Source organism: Mustela nivalis (assembly GCF_964662115.1).
Source record: "Mustela nivalis genome assembly, chromosome: 16".
NCBI classification, from domain to species: domain Eukaryota; kingdom Metazoa; phylum Chordata; class Mammalia; order Carnivora; family Mustelidae; genus Mustela; species Mustela nivalis.
Genome location: NC_139035.1, coordinates 44,089,924 through 44,095,923, shown reverse-complemented (window position 1 = coordinate 44,095,923; position 6,000 = coordinate 44,089,924). Strand labels below are relative to the sequence as shown.

Below are 6,000 nucleotides of genomic sequence, written 5' to 3'. Positions count from 1 at the left end.
CATTCTGTATTTCTATGGCACTTCCATTGCCTCGAAATGTTAAAATTTGTTTCATATACCTCCAACTCATCCTCCTAAGCTCCTTGAGACCATTATGCCCCACGGCAGGAGTGGAGGTGGGGGGGGGAGTAGAGGTGGTTTAGGAGGTACAATGGAAACTTAATACCTGCTTATTGGCAATACGAAAGTGAGAACCCCTTCTGTGCATAGAGAATACACAGACTTTCAAACTGACTTTATAAAAGCCTCCAGGCATGGAGTTACCACTGGCTGTGCCCTTGGAAAAGAAAGAACCAGAATGCTCTGTCCGGAGCTCAGCTCACAGGAGGCATTGATCACACTCAAGACCTAAAAGAAAGAAGGCAGACTAGATAGACGCCACTTCTGGCAGGACTCCCCCTACCTTGGGCTCCCCCTCACCCACTCCCCTATGGTTGGTTCTGCAGGCTCTGCTCAAACCCCATCCGCGGGGCGTGGCCTATCGTGGAGCTGAGCTTGCCTGTATTCTGAGTGATCCAGGCTGGGCCTCAAGCAGTGTCTTCCAGAAGACTCACCCTCAAAAAGCCCCAGTTCGTGATAGTGACCCAGCTTTTGGAAGGCATTGGCAGCAGCCCAGCACCCACCCTCAGCACCCATCAGCTCCTGCTCTCCTCTCCCAGTGTTCATAGCACAGCCAGCAGAACCGGCACCCCCAGAAGCCAAGCCCCTGAGCGGACTTGCCAGTTCCTGCCTAACGCCTATGGAGGTTGCCATCCTTCACTGAGGGTCGTAATGGGAGCTTCTTCCAGAATGCCAGAGCTGCCAGCTCAGGGGGCAATGCTGGAAGGGCATGAGAGCTGGTGGGGGGTGGGGTGGGCATTCCACTCCGTTCTTTTAGGATGAGAGGTGCCTGTGCCCAGGAACAAGTTCTAACCCATTCACTGCATTCCTCAGTCTGCTGTTAACTTGGGAGGGCAACAGAAATGTTGTCTTCGGAGCACGCACTGCCCTCGAGATGCACCTGTCCTCTAAAAGCTGCTGAATTTCCTCTTCTGTCCTCCCGGCCTTTACAAGAGGCTGAGGCAGTATCAGAAGCGCCATCCCTTTCCCCTCCGATCTGGGCTCCGCTCCCCTTTTTCTCAGCTAAGCTTAGCGTCCAAAGGCACAGGACCACCCCCCGGCCCCAGCGACTCCAGCCTTAGCATCGGCCCCACCCAACTCCTCCCTCCCGGGTGCTTGTGCGCGTTAGGGAGAGGGGGGCCTCCGGCTACTCAGGAGTTAAACTGGCAGCGGGACCGAAGGGGGGGTGGTGGCGTGGCATGCAGACGGGGAGGAGGCGACCGGAGCGGGCCGCGGAGGTTGGGGGAGCAGCGGCGAAGCGGGCGGGCAGGTTGAGCGCGAAGCGGGGAGGAGGGGCGCGCGGAGGGGCGCGGGGCGCGCGAGGGCCTGCTCTGTGCACTTGCGACCGCGCCGCGCGGAGGGAGCGCCCGGCTGTCGCCCGCCAGCCTCCGGCCACGACGCGCAGGGCGGCGCGGAGCCCGGGGCGCGGACGGCGCGGGCGCGGGCGGGGGCGGCGAGGACGGCGATTCTGCGGCCACGCTCGCCGGGCCGGGGCCCAGGACCGCTCCCCGGACAACTCGGCGACGGGGAAGGCGCCCGCGACCCTTCCCGGCCTGCGCCGGCGGCCCCGGCGCGGAAGGAGGGCGCGCCCCGGCCTCCCCCAGCCCAGCCCCGTGCTGAAGCCGGAGCCGAGCGGGGCGCGGCGGCGCGGGCGGCGGACGGCGGCCCTGGGAGCCCGGACGGCGCCCGCGGGTGAGTGTGCGGCCCCGGGCTGAGCCCCGGGCAGCGCGGGGGCCCGTCGGCGTGGCGGCGGGGGGACGCGGCGGGAGCGGCCGGGGGCTGGGGGAGGGGCGGGCCGCGGGCGGCCGCGGGGACGCCGGCCCGGGAGCCTGGGACTCGGGGAGGGAGGCGGTCGCCGGGGCAGACGGAGGCAGGGCTGGTTCAGAAGGTAAAGAAGGCAGCCGGCCGCGCGGGCAGCACCCGAGGCGGCGGGGGAGGGGGCGGCCGGGCCGTAATCCCCCCGGGGGAGGCCCGAGACGCCCCAAACTGTTGCTGGATAGAGCGGCGCCCGGAGATGTCTGGCAGCCGAAAGGTGGCCGAGGGGATAGAGAGGGCGGGACAGGGGCCGACTGGTGGTGTGGAAGCTCTCCGGGGCCGCTCGGAGCTCGGGTGTCCGCGCGGAGGGACAAGGTGGCCTTGGTGTCTGTCCGAAGTATCTGGAACCAGGAGCCAGGCTTCTCCCGGGCCAGCAGGGGTCTGTCCGCAGCCTGCGATGGGACATTTGAGGGTGGGGGATGGGCCGGCCTTGGTCCCAGCCGCGGGGGGCTGGGGGGGGGGGGAGTAGGAAGCGGCTTCGGCTTCGGAAGGACAGCTCTGGGCCCACCGCAGCACCCAGGAGACAGGAGGGGGCTGGCCAGCCACAGGTGGTCCGTCAGTCCTGCAGGCGAAGGGCGGCGCAAGCTCTGGCTGCCCAGCCAGCGAGGAACCGCTGGGTGAGGGGGGACTGACCTCCATTTAGGGCTGAGCTGAGAAGCTAAAGAGGTGCGGGAGACCTGGGCACTGGGGGGTTGGCCCTAGGGATGTTGCTGTGCACCCCCCCCACACCAGTCCCTGTTTTTCCTCCCCCACCGAAAGAACAGGAAGGAAAATGTCAGCTGGGCTTTGTGCTCTGTTCCTCAGGCTGCCGCAGCTCCCATCTGTTGGAGCCAACGCAGCTTCTAATTGGGCGACCGGCAGGGTCGGGAGGGGGTGGGCTGGGCACAGCGTTCAGTTGCCAGAGAGGGGTCAGTCAGTGCGCAGTTTGTAGACCCCGGTGGTGGGGTGGTTGAGAGAACGACCTCCTCCCAGGGTCAGGGGAGTAGAGGCAGCTCCCCAGCAGCTTGGTGAGTATCACTGAGATTTGGGTCTTTCCATGTAGCAGGCCAACAGCAGACTCACTCTTCCCGGCCAGCCTGGGATGGGCTTTGGCCCGGGGTCTCCTTCCTGAGTAAGAAGGCCAGGTTCGGTTCCCAAAGCCCACTGCTTCTTAAAGGTCCCACCAACAAAGATCACTGGGCATGGGGTAGGCCGGGGCTGTGTCTGGGGCATTGAGCCCCCACCCCTTGTAGTTATCAGGAAAAAAAGTCAGCTGTAGGTGGCCTGACCCATTTTCCCAGCTGGCCAGGTGCCCTTCTGTGGAGAAGAGGCAAGAGATGGGCACAGCTAGGGGTCTGAGCCTTCTAGGCCCTTTTCCTTCCCCCTGGGTTGCTTCACACTGAGTGTCCTTCTTCCTGCCTAGGGGGGTCCCTCAGAACCAGGATGGGGCCCCATCTTTGGCAGGAACTAAGGGCACAGTGCTTCAGGGACTAAGAACTGCCCAGTGCCTGGTGGACACCTAGTATCTAGGAGCATCCCCAGATGCACACCCTCCCCCTGGCACCCTCCTTCCCGAGGAGCCAGCAGAGGCGGTGGGAACTCAGGGGTCTGCTGGGATGAATTCCCCAGCAGGCTGTGACAGCAGCTTTCCTCTGTAACTGTCCAGGATTGCTCCGCACTTCTGTTCTTTTCTCCCTCTGCGTCCCTCCTTCTTCGTCTTTCTCTCCTCCTCTCACTCTCTTTCTTCCACGGGTATCTTCTTGTCTCCCTTTTCCTCACATTGCTCTCCAAGACCTCTCCCTCCCCCGCTTCCTGATCTCTGTCTCCACCTTTGCCCTCCTTCTGTTCTGAAAACTGCAGCATAAACCTCAAAGCAGGCATGTGTGCTTGGTTACCAAACGTCCTAAGGTGGGGACACACGCACTGTTGGCTTTGTTGTACCCCTTTGCAGAGGAGGCCGGGTTGGTGGGCCTGGCAACTTCATTTCCCTGGCATGCCCCCTGGCCCCTGCCATTTATCCCTCCTAGCCCACCCCTATCCATCTTTTTATTTCAAAGAAAAAGAAAGTCCATTGCTTTAAAAAAAAAAAAAATCAGCAATTTATTGAGCACCTACTATGTGCCTGGTACTATTTTAAGAGCTGAGAATATAGCAGTTAAACAAACCTCCATGTCTCAGGGCAGAACTGAACTTGTATTTGGACTTCCCGGCTGATTAGTTCTGTGCCCACCAGCCTCTTTCAAAGACCCACTGCTTGGGAGTGGGGGAGGGTAGTGTGAATAATCCTAGTGAAATATCATCATCATCATAGCAAGTGATCTCTAACAGAACGAGCCCAGCAGCTTACAGCATTACCACTTACCCTAGAGCTTACAGACCCAGGATCATTCTGTCCTTAAGACATTTCTGATCTAAAGGCTGGTCCATTCGTATCTAACCATTTATCTGAGAGGTGGAGCAGACAGCCAGTGTTTTAGATGGAGGATGGAGAAAGAAATGTGTTATTTAGCACCTACTAAGCACCAGTCTGTCACCAGCTTTACAAAAATTATCCCATTTGATGCTCCAGACAACCTAAGAGCTAGATTGTTATCCCCTTCTTCAGAGCTAGGATACTGAGGACCAGAGAGCATAAACTACTTGCCCCAGGTCACACAGGTCTCTGTTTTGAAAGCACTAATTGTCTGCAGTTCCTTTAGCCTCTATGATGTCTGTGACATCTGGCCCCTCGTGCAGCTGTCTGAAGGTACATTGTACCCGTGTGTTTCAGAAGGCTGCCTCTTCTCCTCAGCTAGAATGTTAGAATATATAAGGATCTGTTGAATGGTTGCATGAATACATTTTCTCAGGGGCTCGGCGGGGGCTTCTTGGAGGAGCTGGGACCCTGAGAGAGGAGGTGGAGAGGGTAGTGGCTCTTCCTCATTCCACACAGATTAGTGACAAGCTATAGGCAGGCAACCACCCCCCCAGCCGCACCCCCACTCTGCATCCAGGTAGAACTGATGGGAAATTGCTGTTTTCATTCAGGGTCAGGGTGTAGGAGCTTGATCCATGGCCAGTGTAATGAGTCAATATCACTGGTGCTTCTCAGCCTCCTTGGACGGATGGGCCTGGGCTCTATAAAAGCTCCAAGGCCAAGAATGGGGGTAGGAGGCTTTGAAGGATGCAAGAGCTACCTGGAGGGACAATGGGCAGGGCCTGGATGGGGCGGGGGAAGGGGGGTAGTGATCAAAGAACAAAAGGAGAGGAGCACAAAGGCAGAAGAGAAACTGGGAAACAGCAAACACAGAGCAAGAGACTAGACAGAAGCAGGGCAGTCAAGGTGTGCTGCGGTGGGATCCCTAAGACAGCGAATAAGAAGGGCACCTTTATCTCCTACTTCCCTGAGAGGCTTGGGTTTCTCCATCCTGCAGCTCAGAGGCTGGAATATTCACCAGGTTAGCCTCAAACAGGCATTGGCTTATGCAGTCAACCCATCCTTTCTAAGCACCTACTATGTGCACAGCCCCGTGCTTGGGACAGAGGCTCATCAGATGTCACCCTTGCCTTTTAAGAGTTCACAGTAAGAGTGTAGAGTCTGGAGCTACACTGCGAGGGTTCAAATCCAGGCTCCACCTAGGTGGAGCTCCCATTTCTAGCTGAGCCATGTTGGACGTGTCACCTAACCTCTCTGTGCCTTGGTTTCCTTGTGTCTAAATGGGATAACCATAGAATCTGCTTCGGAGGGTCGTTATGATGATTTAATGAGTGAACCCATGTAGCGAGCTCAGAACAGAGCCTGGCCCGGTAAGTGCTGTGGGACTACCGCTATCATTAAGTAGGGGCGGCTTACAGCAATTAGGAAGTGCTGTGATACAGGGTGCGCAGACAGGGGGACTGGCTCTGTCTGCGGGTTAAGAAATGGCTCTCAAAGGACATGACATCCGGGGCAAGGCTTGAAAAGGAGTCAGCCGGGCACAGATGGTGGGTCTGGGGACCGTGGTGCGGAGGAGCCTGGGACCCCGGAGTCGTGGATGAAAAGGGGCCTGCTGTATGTGCGTCACCATCTGTGGATATCAGGAACACCTTGAATGTGGCCCACCTTGGCCTCTTTGTCTCCAGTGCCCG

The 6,000-nt window shown here is 58.8% G+C and overlaps 1 protein-coding gene across 2 annotated transcripts in view; it reads left to right on the top strand.

The window, feature by feature from the left end:
• The first annotated feature begins 1,329 nt into the window (after positions 1 to 1,329).
• Positions 1,330 to 6,000, top strand: part of LRRN2 (leucine rich repeat neuronal 2) — a 62,227-nt gene continuing 57,556 nt past the window's right edge. The window contains exon 1 of one of the 2 annotated variants that reach the window (XM_082702108.1): positions 1,330 to 1,791. The gene's annotated coding sequence lies outside the window, so the exon portion shown is untranslated. The remainder of the gene's footprint in view (positions 1,792 to 6,000) is intronic. The other variant, XM_082702107.1, reaches the window with a different exon arrangement.